The sequence below is a fragment of the Ischnura elegans genome, chromosome 2, assembly GCF_921293095.1.
Source record: "Ischnura elegans chromosome 2, ioIscEleg1.1, whole genome shotgun sequence".
Taxonomy (NCBI): domain Eukaryota; kingdom Metazoa; phylum Arthropoda; class Insecta; order Odonata; family Coenagrionidae; genus Ischnura; species Ischnura elegans.
Window position 1 is genome coordinate 118,125,186 of NC_060247.1, and position 13,181 is coordinate 118,138,366.

Sequence of the window (13,181 nt, forward strand, 5' to 3'; positions counted from 1 at the left end):
GCGTGGTGCGAACCGAAGAACGATCAAGGGGTCACCCTTTTCCTCTATTGTAAGCTAGAGCGTCGCTGCACATGGTTGCCAAACTGCCTAATAAGGGTGTAATGCTTCCCCAAGCACAAGCTGTCTCATAGGTATTCAGCATTACTTAGGCCACAGGTATAAAACCATAACGCAGTTTGGCAACAGTTAGTGAAAAATGAGTAGACAGAAACTTCACCCATCAACACCATGATGAACGGAAGTAGTTTGACCGCATCAAGGATAATATAAAATCGCTGTATACGAAGTGCAGAGACGTGGGCGTAAAATGATCAACCGATAAGTAGCATTCATTCCCCATACACAGCCTTAAAGACGGATACCGAATTCAAGATTAAAAATAGTTACTGATTCTGGTATTTTCCCGCATTACCCCTATTAAGCGCGCGCCAAAAAATAATCGTAAAAAACCATATGATTTGAAAATGGCAGACATGTTTAAAAGAGTAAAAATGTATGCAGAAAGCACTCATAAGTAGGGGTGCTTTGCTAGTCAAAAAAGTTTTCAGAGCACCACGTAGAAGACGGGAAGAAAAATCAAAGTTCATGAAATTATGAATAAATTCCAATTCTTTTAATCGGACCAAACTTTCGATTTTGGTGGATATCGCCGGTGGTGCAAGGGATAAAGTCTCACCCCGACAGTATGTACATCAATATACCACGGCCTTTCACGATCAATTTATTAGCACGGTCAGTTAGTAAAGCGAACGATACTTGATAATCTCCATGAAGCCATCGATAGACTGCCATTCGATATCTTCGATCAATTTCGGAGATAAAATACGGACCTCTTAAAAGCTCCGCAACAAATGGCCAGGGCGGCGCCGCGATGGGACACCTGTGGCTCGGCAAGGCGCGAAAGAAAAAAAAACAATGATGCACCCCAGAGTGAGCATGACAAAAAAGCACGCACCTCACGCATCGATCAGAGGCTTCATTAGCACGCACAAGAGCACCCATGTTCAACATGTTCCTCCATCAACCGAAAATTTTCGCAGTCATGACATTTTTAAGGACCAATGTTTTTTAAATCTAGGTTTTGTAAGTGCTATTTTAAATGCTTAAGTAGCAAAAATTATTATAATTACTATCATTCATTCATCTGGAGTATGCTCCTATACGGAAGTGAGGCATGGACAATGACCGCAGCGGAGAAAGCAAGGATAGAGTTCTTCGAAATGTGGTGCTACAGAAGAATGCTGAAAATCAAATGGATCGACCGAGTTAGTAACGAGGAAGTCCTAAGAAGAGTAGGAGAGAAGAGAAGCCTCATGAAAACCTTAATAAGAAGACGGAACAACCTTATAGGCCACATCTTGAGACATGATGGCCTGATGAAGACAATCGTCGAAGGGCAAGTGGAAGGAAAGAATGGAAAAGGTGTTAAGATTTCCATGAAATGTATATTTCGTATATTCGCGGACAATGCCATTTTTTTATCAACAGAAAAAAGTATCTATGTACTTTTTTGTAGTCAAGGGTTTGTTGTTTTACTTTGTTGTGACTCTTTAAAAATGGTTGAAGAATAAAACTTGAAGTAGATAGTTGATCCTGTTTTTTCTCCGGACTAACTGTCGAAGCTTTCATAGTGGCACGAAGATTTCGTCCACTGGTTACCGAAACAAATATTTTTTATCATATGGAAATTGATGATGATATGCTAGCTAATGTATATCTAAACGGCCTTCCATCTGACTGGAAGTTTTTTGTCCAGAGTTATCGGAAAGGGAAATTAGTCTCAAGAGAAGTATTGGGTGACATGCTTGTGGAAGAGCAGAAGATGCTATGCATGTCAAGAGAAAAGAAAGAGCTCAAATCTGAAGATAATAGCGATGCACATCAAGTTTACAAGGTCACAAAGGAATCAGAGTTTTCTGAGCATGGAGTGAATAGGTTTAAAGGGAAAGGAAAGAACAAAGGTAAAGGTGGAAGAAAAAGCCATCCTCCCATCTGTTATGTATGTGGAACAGAGGGACATCTATCTTTCCAGTGCCCTGATAAGAAACAAAATACTATTGAGAAGAATCAGAATTTTGAATCTGTGAAGAAGGGGCGAGCTTCTGTCATCACAAGAGGATATAAAGCATTGTGTACTCACCAAGAGAAAAGTATAGGAGGTGGGGGATTATGGATACTGGACGGTGGAGCATCAGACCACATGACCAATAGAAAAGATTTATTCATAAATCTTTGTCCCATAACTGGTCAAGTTGTTGTGGGTGATGGATATGCTTTGGAAGTCAAAGGAATTGGCACCATAAAATTGGAGATCTCCACTGAATGTGGTGGCTTTACTATAGACTTCTCAGATGTACTGTACATCCCTGATTTGAAAGATAATTTGCTTTCACAAGGAGTATTGGACAAGAAGGGAATGAAGTTCTCATGTTATCAAGGGGTGAACAAGATATCAGATGAAGGAGAAGTTTTCTTAAAGGCATTTCTCGTAAATAATTTATATTACATCACTACAGAAGGAGGAGTCAGCATTGAAGATGTCAAGATTATTTCTGAGACAAAGAAAGCATCCATAGTATCTACCATAATATGGCATGATAGACTGGGGCATCTAAATGAAGACGATATGAAGAGAATTCCTTTGGATAAAAAATGTGGAATTAACCATTTTGATTGTGATACTTGTAATGCTGGGAAAATGAAAAGGTTAAAATTTCCTAACATAGGTGGAGAAGATACATGCAAGGTCTTGGATAGAATCCATTCTGATGTGGCAGGTCCATTTACACCCAAGACTTTTAATGGAGCTAAGTACTTTGTCACATTTATTGATGATTTTACAAGGTATTCTATGGTCTACTTATTGAAAAAGAAGTCAGAAGTATTTGAAAATTTCAAGAAATTTCAACGTAGAGTGGAATGCCTGCACGATAGGAAAATTAAGGAATTCCAGAGTGACAATGGTGGAGAATACACAGATAAAAAATTCTCAGTACACCTGGAAGAATGTGGAATCTTACATCGTTTCTCAGTGGCATATACTCCACAGCAAAATGGGCTATCTGAGAGGTACAACGAAACTATTCTGAATACAACGAGATGTTTACTGATAAAATCTGGTCTTCATAAGAGATTTTGGGGAGAAGCTCTCATGACTGCTGTACATCTCAGAAATTTGTCTCCTACTTCTGCACAAAATAGCAATATTCCAATGAGTTTGTGGAAAGGACGGGAACTAAAAGAGATAGATTATAACTATCTAAGAGTATTTGGATGCCAGGCATGGGCATGGCAGCCAAGAGAGACAAGAGATGGAAAATTGAGTCCCAGAGGAGAAGAAAGCATCATGTTAGGATATGAAGAGGGCATCAAAGGATATCGACTTTGGAGTCTGAAAAAGAAGAAAGTAATAATCAGCAGAGATGTCAGGTTCAACGAATCAAAATTTCCTTTCAAGATGAGCCGAGATGATATCAAGATTCCCGATCTAGACAGCGATGGCGAACCTGATCCAGGAGAAGACATTGTGGAACAAGGCTATGTTTTCACAGGCGATGGAAAAGCTGAGGAGACTAAATCAAACCAAATTTCATCACACCCGGTGGTGATACCAGGTCTGACTCCAGTGGTCCCAGATTCAGTTTCAGGGGGAGCAGTGCCTGAGATACCAGAGGAGGCAGCGCCTCGTGTTGCAGTTTTGGAGGATGACGTTGAACAGCCTGTCTTGGTGGTCTACCCCACAGTTACTAATTTAGAGGTACCAGTGACAAACCTTGACCCTGGTGAGGTTGCAGGTGAGGTACCAAGCCAGTCCATTCCAAGGAGGTCAAAGCGTGTTAGGAAGCCAACATCTTGTCAAAGCTGCAACTATGCTCATGCAAGTATTGAGTGTACTTCCATTCCAGGGACAGTAACAGAGGCTTTTAATAGTAAAGATTCTGAGTTTTGGAAACAGGCAATGCAAGAAGAAGTAAAAGTTTTGTCAGACCAAGGGACATGGGAAATAGTGCCAAGACCAGAGGGACTAAATATTGTAGGTTCAAAATGGGTGTTTGCTTTGAAACGTAATGATAAAGGGGAAATTATAAAGTTCAAGGCAAGGTTAGTTGCTCAGGGATATGGTCAAATTCATGGAGTTGATTACCATGACACATTTAGTCCTGTTATTCAAAAGAAAAGTCTGAGGCTTCTTATAGCTATTGCTGTTGAGACAGATTTAGAAATGGATCAGTTGGATATTGTAGGGGCATATTTAAACAGTAAATTAGAAGAGGATGTGTACATGGAGATACCAAAATATCTCGGAGAGAATATAACGGTTGATAGAAAGTTTTATGTATGTAAGTTAAAAAAGAGTATATACGGTTTAAAGCAATCAGGTAGAAATTGGTATTTGCATCTAAGCTCAATTTTGTCTGTGTATGGATTAAAACAGTGTTTAAGTGATCCATGTATTTTTAGCATGTCTGACCTTAAAGTAGGGGTTTATGTTGATATGTTGCTTGTCGGAACGAAGGACAAGATATCACAGTTTAAGAGTTATCTAGGTAAGCATGTAGGAGTCAAGGATCTTGGTTCAGCCCATAATATTTTGTCCATCAGAATACAGAGACCTGAAAGAAGTGTGGTATATATTGATCAGGAGAATTATATAAAATATATGTTGGAAGAATTCGAGATGCAAGATTGTCATGGGGTGAATACTCCTTTACCAGTAGATTTTCAAGAGAGAGATGTCGAAAACCAAATAAGCAATTATTTGTATCGAAAAGCAATAGGCTGTTTGTTGCATTTGTCTGGAAATACAAGACCAGACATTTCCTATGCTGTGTGTATTTTAAGTCAGTATATGGAGGAGCCATGTCAAACTGATTGGAAAAATGTCAAGCATATGTTTAGATTTTTATCTAAGACTAGAGGTTATGCTTTATGTTATCAAAAATGTCAAAGTAAAATTAACGCATACTCTGATGCAGACTGGGCAGGCAGTAAAGGTTATTGTAAGTCCATTACAGGATATCATATTTCTTTAGCAGGGGCTCCATTTATCTGGCGAGCAAGGAAGCAAAAATGCATGGCAACCTCATCAACTCATGCAGAGTTTATTGCATTGTATGAGTGTGTAACTGAAATAGTATGGTTATCAGAGTTGTTAATAGAAATTAATCAAGGATGTTTAATGCCTAAACCTTGTGTTATTTATTGTGATAATGAGAGTTCCATTGCCATTGCCAAAAATGATGTTATAACTGAAGGAAACAAACATTTCTTTGTTAAATACCATTTCATCATGGAACAAGTCAAAGAAAAAATGGTGTATTTTATATATGTACCATCAGACAAGAATACTGCGGATATATTTACTAAAAGACTGCCAGGGACAAGAATCAAAGTGCTATCAAAGATGATAGGACTTAAGGATCTGTACAATAGAATTTAAGATGTTTGAATATTTTATAATTATAATGTCTTGTGTTGTTTGGTACTCATTCAGAGATTGAAGGTGAAATGATTATTGCATTTTCAAAACAGGTATTGTCCGAGGGGGAGTGTTAAGATTTCCATGAAATGTATATTTCGTATATTCGCGGACAATGCCATTTTTTTATCAACAGAAAAAAGTATCTATGTACTTTTTTGTAGTCAAGGGTTTGTTGTTTTACTTTGTTGTGACTCTTTAAAAATGGTTGAAGAATAAAACTTGAAGTAGATAGTTGATCCTGTTTTTTCTCCGGACTAACTGTCGAAGCTTTCATAGTGGCACGAAGATTTCGTCCACTGGTTACCGAAACAAATATTTTTTATCAAAAGGAAGACCTCGAACAAAATGTATGGAACAAGTAAAGAGAGATGTGAAAGAGAAGAAATACGTAGGTGTGAAAAGATTAGCTGATAGGAGAATAGAGTGGGGAGCTGCGTCAAACCAATCCTAGGATTGTTGACCAATGATGATGATCATTCATTCCCGACGAGTAGAGAGAACGAGGAGGCTGGGCAAACAGATGTTTATTCCAAAGAAAACTACACAACTCCCAAGTCGCCGACTCATTTTTCCCTCAAGAGACCGGGAGGGACGATAGATTCCAAGGAAGGGAGCCGACAATCGTTAGAAGTAACAGAGCATTCGCATATTACCTCAAACAAAAATTAGTTTAACTGCATTGGGCGATATGATTACACAACATGGAGAATGAATTAAATAAATACTTTCCGCGCAGTCCCCATTTCGTTGCCAAAATGAGCGAGGCGCTTCGATGAATTGAAGCATCATTAGGTCGATTACACACTTTACTCGATACTCGATGGACATAATAAACACTTGCAATTTGTAAACATGTTGTACTGATTACGTAATATTATCTGGCTACAGGTTAGGCCAAAACCAGCCGTGATTCCGCTCAGAGTATATTGGACTAATTATTGGATTTTAATTAAACCTCAATCACACGATCATTCCATCCACACCTGGGCGATAGCTCTAGCGATCGCTCATATGATGAAAAAATGACCATTTCATGCAATAATTTTCTGCGATGGCTCCAAGGATGAAATTCCCATCCCTTTTTCCTTAATTCGACTCGTCTTTTTTTCCATCATTCGGCACGTCTTTTTTCCGTCACTGGCACAGCGAATCGGAACATATAACCGCTACCGGCGATTGAAACGCCACGTTTAGCCTTTAATTGAATCAAAGTTGTAAATACCGAAAGCGACGGGATAAGCGATAGAAAAAGGGACTTTGGGAATTACCGTGAGTTTACAAAATAACGGGTCGAGCCCATACTTAAGTCGGAGATGAGTGGCACTAAATCAATGGTGAAACAAACAGAACAATTTTTAATATGAAGTGACGAAGCACATAATTTCAGGCCGTCAAAAAACGCTCAATATGCGCACAAGCAATAATGTATAGATCCTCTACGTAAGATTCGTTATCATCTCAGATCCAATTTGTATTCTCCACATTCACGGGACTTGCCATTGCATTCAAATTTGCACTTGAAAAAAAAACGCTAAATTTCCACGAAACGGGATGACGAATATGATTTCCCGGCAACACACATTCATAACATGTGCGAATTACGACGGAGGGAAAAATGAATTACCATGCACAAAGGAACACGGAAGAAATGGTTCACGCACACAACTGGAGCATGCACACACTATGAAAGCGGGAGTCCACTAATGTATATACCTCACGTGCTCGCAACACACGACAATATTTTTTTAGCTCCGGTATTCACACAAAAGGCACCCGTCAGGTACTGAGAGAGCGCAACGACGACCCCAGACTTCACGTCAAGCGAACGTCCCGTTTAAGGACGGCAACAATACGTGCACCACACCATGTGGAGCGATTGCAAAACGATAACCCAACAGCCACTTCCCTACTAATTCAACTAACGACTATGGATGGATCAAAAGAATTCCACGTCGCCATATCGATTGGACGGACGGGAGACACGACAATGACACGCGGTGTAAAGAACCGTCCAATTGCGACTCATTAAGGGGCCCACACGTGATTCATTGCGAAACGACTGGTAATGCGGATGTGGTCTCCGCGGGCTCGTATCAACATCATCATCATCATCATTGGGAGTCTGTATACCACCAGAGGATATCGAATTATGCCCGCCGTGTACAACGAGACGACGTTCACCCAGTGACCACACGGATATTCTGTCGAGGGGAGGAGGGGAAAAAAGGGAGTCAGGACACAGAGATACTCAGATAGAGGGCGCGTCAATAACAGGGATGATGCGTACGAAAACTACACACCCATAGCACAATGGGGAACGGCGAAAGAGGCGCGCAGCTGACGTAACAATTTCCTCTGTTACGGAAAACAAACAAACATCTATCAAAACACGACGTCAATGGAGTGACGCAACACCTGTCGCGACGGTCGCCATGCTATGTGCACCTCTTAATTGAAAATTCCCTTAAAACTAATTTCACAACATAATTGCCCGATACAACTACATCTCAGGATGAAGGCTAGCTCCACATGTCTGCATCTACATAATATCCCGCAAGCCGCCTCAATAGGCCTGTGGGGGGATTTTGATGTCAATCCTAGACAGAATAATTTTTCCAAACATTTCTATTCTGAGAAAAGCAGCAAAATTAAAAGCACGCACGATGTCTGGCCTTATGAATTACAACGATTCGGGAGATAAGCCACACGAGACGAATACCCACCCACAAGAGACTGCCTAGTACTACGTGGTAGGGGTTCGGCAAGCTCGTGCCAGTCTCCGTTACACACAAAATGGAAGGTCGATTATTTCCGGTCAACTGTAGATGTAGATAAGCAAGACTAGCTGAAGACGGGAACCCTCATTAGAATTAACAAAGAAAACTAGTACCTAGGGGTCATGAAGGATATGATAGAATACATTTTTCCGACTGCTACCTCATTATTTCAGCCGATTATAAACATAATTAAATAGCCACACATACGGGATATGATGTTAAAAGCCGAAGGAGAGGCAACAAATATTTGCAATGTCAAAATACAAGGAATTAATAAAGCAAAAAAACTCACGTGCTAGCAGTATTTCCATTCGTCTAAGCTACTTCAGATGCATGCGAAATTCTTGGAGAAAGCGCAATCAATAGACATAGTCTTTAAGCATAGAGTATAATAAGCAGTAATTGACAATATGTATGTATTTTCCTTATAAAGGTATGTTTAAAAGGATGAGGATGACCAAACCTGTAGGAAGGAACACGACCGTCAGACGATCGTAAATGTAGCCATAAGAACTTACGAAAACATATAGTGACATGATCAAAGGTGTGTACTCGAAGAAATCGGCATGCTTGAACGAAATATAAGCTACAAGAAACCATTTGCAATCAAACCATTCAGGCCCAGTCCCAAAAAATATTCAAATAAACAAGAATTACTTAGTAAATGAACTCTTTAAGACCACGTACCAAAAAATGAAAAGCAAGAGGAAATTATAACGCAATCCACTTCAAACTTCAATCGTCAAAAGACAGTGCAAAAACTGAAGGTTTTGTATTGGAAGAAAGACAACACACAAGTTCATATAAGCAAAAACATACTCCAAGGACCGCTTAAATATCACCTTCAACTGTTTGCGAGCGAGCTTACTGGAGTTCTTAGGTTAAATAATTACATTAACTACAGATTGTGGAACAAAGCAATCAACATATTTATATAACCGTTAAATATCTTTATTTAAAACTTTGCGGAGCGTGAATACAGCACTTAACGCATGCTTCCATAATAGGCTTTACTGTGGATTAAAAATATTCTCAACTTAAGCTTATGGCTGAATTATGTACCGGTTTACTCTAACCAGTCATTATAAAACCGGCCGTCATTCATGCAAATATTTTTATACATCTCTGATAGCCCTAAAAAACAATAAATAAACGGAAAAAGGGGAGATTAAACCATAAAATATTTTTAACTTCCTCCGGTAATCAAAATTGGAATTAAAGTCCTTAGCGGTATTGCACGGATGTAGAGTGCAGTCGATTTTATAACAAAAGGGTCATTCTTACTAGAAGATATGTCTGAGAAAATGGTAAAAAATGCATGCTGGAGAAAGAGCGGGATGATAGGAAAGTAAAGCAGCCATGGCAAGCGGAGGCACGGTACTGCACGATTTTCAACAGACAAAAACTCACAATCAGGCCACACAAAAATCTTCCGTATCCTCTTACTTTCACAATCGACGAGGAACACTTTCCACCGAAAATATATAACTGCACCAAACACAACTTGGGGACACGCACTTTCGGGAAGCAACTACGAAGTAATGTCTTGGCCGATCGGAAAAATTGTGGACAACTCAAGAATAACAACAGCTACGGCCCCGGATCATTAGAAGGAGGAAATCAACATGGTGACGGATAACGATGACGGAATCGAGCTTCAATCACCCTGATACACGCTCGGCACATCAGGTACCCACGAAAAACTAAACTTCACACCAAAAACAGTGACCTAGCGACAAAATAGGGAGAGAGGTTAAAGCCCGTCGAACAATGAGATTTAGAAGATAATTCACGCACCCCGGATCGCCAAACGATGCCAGTCCGTAGTAGAGGATGATCACGCAAGATTCGTTAATTGCATTCGGGCTCCACTGAGATTAATTCCGCTAGCCCGCACTCCCTGCCAAATCCGCCTTGGCAATAACGACGCTTTAAGACTGGTCCCATTTACAGACCTTGGGAAGGATTCTGTTTTTTTTCAATTGCGACGAACCACCAAGCCAATTCAGAAGCCGCCCTTGTCCTTCCTGGCGAAGCAATCACTTGCGTCTTGCTGACAACCGCTACAGAGACGACGGACAACAAGCTGTCGCCAAAAGCGTGCTCCTTAAGTACTTTAACACTATTGCTAAACAATGTGCTCCATCTGTCACAGTAGACGACGTATGTCACAGCCTCGCAACTATCGTGCTTCCGCGGACCTGCGCTCTCCACGTTAACCGCTAATGGGAAGTGTTTTTTTGCGCTAAAAAGATGCATTAAAGAGGTATAAACACCACAGAGAATTCAGAGGGAGAATTAAGTAAATGAATATGCTTTAAGTCTGCTGTTACGATACCTGCACGATCAAGAAGATAGAGATCGAAGAGAGATACTCTCGTGACGTCTGAGGAATATTGAGGAGAAAAAGATGCTAAAATATCAAATTGATTATAGGTGCTACAAAGGATCCCTCTCTGCCAAGAGAAGACCACCCGAAACCCATGCAAGCAGAAGACCACGCAACAGTAGCGTGTAGTAGGGTGGACTACAACTGCCTCCGTGGAGAGGAACAAAAAGATACAGGAAATGCTACATGACCATCATATTAAATTGTAAAACGAACTTTTAGCCAGAAATTGTACGAAATTTGTAAGTATACTATGTACATGTAGTCCCGCCAATCCGAACTAGTTGGGACCGAACCAGGATCGTTTAACTTGATAGTTCGGATAACCGAAAAGTTAGTAAAAACCTGGTTTGAACGAAAGAACGAATCACAAACAAACGCAGTGCAAAGGACTGCGCAGCTGGACGAGGGGGTACTCTCCCTCCCCCTTCTTCGAGGCACCACACTCACGCTGATTACACATATTATGGGGCGCGTGGCAAGTTCGGCAATCGTCAATCCCCATTACTGTAATTTACTTCAAAATAAGGATTGAATATTTTACGTGGTTTACTTCTAGTTTATACTGGGAACTATATTTTAAACTTTTTACATACATTAATTATTGCTCTGTGTTTAAGGCACATATTAAAGAAAAGAACTGTCACCTTTATGACAATAACAAGGAAATGAGGAAAATTTTCTTCGACAAAATAATTCGTCTCGGAGCTGTTAGGATTAGCGAGACTCCACTACTCCAGTGAACAAACAAACTACCAACTTAGAACAAATTACAATAATTTAATGACTTGAATATCAAACACCATATCTTAAACCCTAACAATGATAAAAACATTGTTTCCGTCACTACACTAAACATAAATATTGTAATGGAAATACAGAAAAATGGGTAGTAATACTGCTTTGGAACATATCACAAGATTAAACGTAGAGGAAGTAATTCGTCTAGTGTACCGAAAATAAGCTTCAGCGTTCTTCCTAGTGAAGGACGGAAAGCTGAATAAAACCTAATCTCAAAACCACAGGGAATTCGAATACGTGACTGTTGAATGCTCCACAGACGCAACCTCTCACAAAACAAACGAGAAGAACAGAAGAAGTTTTGCTTTTCTATTTAATTTGAGTATTCGCCGAGGATCACGTGGGAGAAGGGAATGCCAGGTCAACGCACCCATTATTACAAGCGGTGGTGTAAAAAAACAAAACAGGAATGCGCTTGAAACAGTGAAAACTTTCGAGGGAAGAGCAATGTACGGTAAATAGGTATTTATAGTGGCTGCCTCGTACGTATTACCCAATGTTTTTCTCGTCCTCGAAAATATACGTGTACTTGTTTCAATGCTCTATTGCATTGGCACAAATCTGAAGACGAGGTTTTTCTCCCTTCCTACTCCTGCATATGAGAGGTTCGTCTTACAATTGGATGCAAAATTCTTGAACCCTTAAGCAAAAAATGAGACAATTACAATGGGATACCAATTAATTATCTCCCGGAGACTTGGGCAAAAACTACTGAAGAATATATTCGGAGATTTACGGTAATTAATTTTCAAAATTAAACTAATCCTCAAGAAAAAAAACGGGTGAGTGATCGCCTTAGATACTTGTAAATTCGACATAAGTATGGACAAGACGGTTGAATACGATTGTAGCATACGAGTAATTCCCATTATAGGGAATAAATGAGGCCAAGCTAAAGGAAAGGACCGTGAATGTGTCGAAACGTGTGAAATGAAAAAAATTATTAATTAAATTATATTAAAAAACAGACCAAGCACAAACTAAGTTTTATTGATTACTCGATTGAGTCGCCAACAGCGTAACGTCTCTTCAATCAACACCACATCATGGATAAGAAACGGAAGTTTCAGTTCATTTTGAGGATTCACTTTACGCGATTCAATTCATGACAATGATTCGATTCTTCAAGACCTTTTGAAACGAACAAAATGATAGAAATGCACGATTCTTCGACTTGAACCAAATCCAAGAATCCATGGCGCATACTTTGTGGATCCTAGTGATTTTTGATGCCATCATAGAGGAACGCTCAAAGAAATTACTATATTTTATTCCATTACAGTAGAATGTATACTGAGCTAAGTCAAAGTCAGTTCACGGCGATCGCAATTTATTCTTTTCGGAAATCAACCTCCACGTCAAAAGCAACTTTCGAAGACGGCAAACAAAGATGAACTTCTAGCCCACATAGTAATTCCTGCTCACGGTTTTCACAAAATTAGCTAGTAGCTGCTGATTATTTATAAACGCAACCAACCGTTCAATTTTTATGGCACCATTCTTCGTAAACTATTTCGTGCATTTGAACGTCTTCATCAGGGAATCACGACTCAATTTATTCGTTTCATTCTAATGCACCGTGCATTTTAAATATTCATTCACAGCTTCACCATAGATCTCAACGCTCATACCTCTAAGAAATTCACTGTTTTATTTCCGAAAAATCATCCAGGCTAGTTGTTTTCCTAGAAGAATCGCGAAACCATAACAGGGGAAATCCCGGAAAAATATA

At 39.7% G+C, this 13,181-nt stretch overlaps 1 protein-coding gene across 4 annotated transcripts in view; it reads right to left on the reverse strand.

Moving 5' to 3' along the window:
* Window positions 1–13,181, reverse strand: part of LOC124154481 (PRL-1 phosphatase) — a 54,941-nt gene that overhangs the window by 25,288 nt on the left and 16,472 nt on the right. The window contains exon 1 of one of the 4 annotated variants that reach the window (XM_046528246.1): window positions 10,057–10,131. The exons of 1 other annotated variant lie outside the window; for it this stretch is intronic. The gene's annotated coding sequence lies outside the window, so the exon portion shown is untranslated. Of the gene's footprint in view, window positions 1–7,195; window positions 7,339–9,705; window positions 9,730–10,056; window positions 10,132–13,181 lie in introns of those variants that run through there. 2 more of the 4 variants (XM_046528248.1, XM_046528244.1) reach the window with 2 other exon arrangements.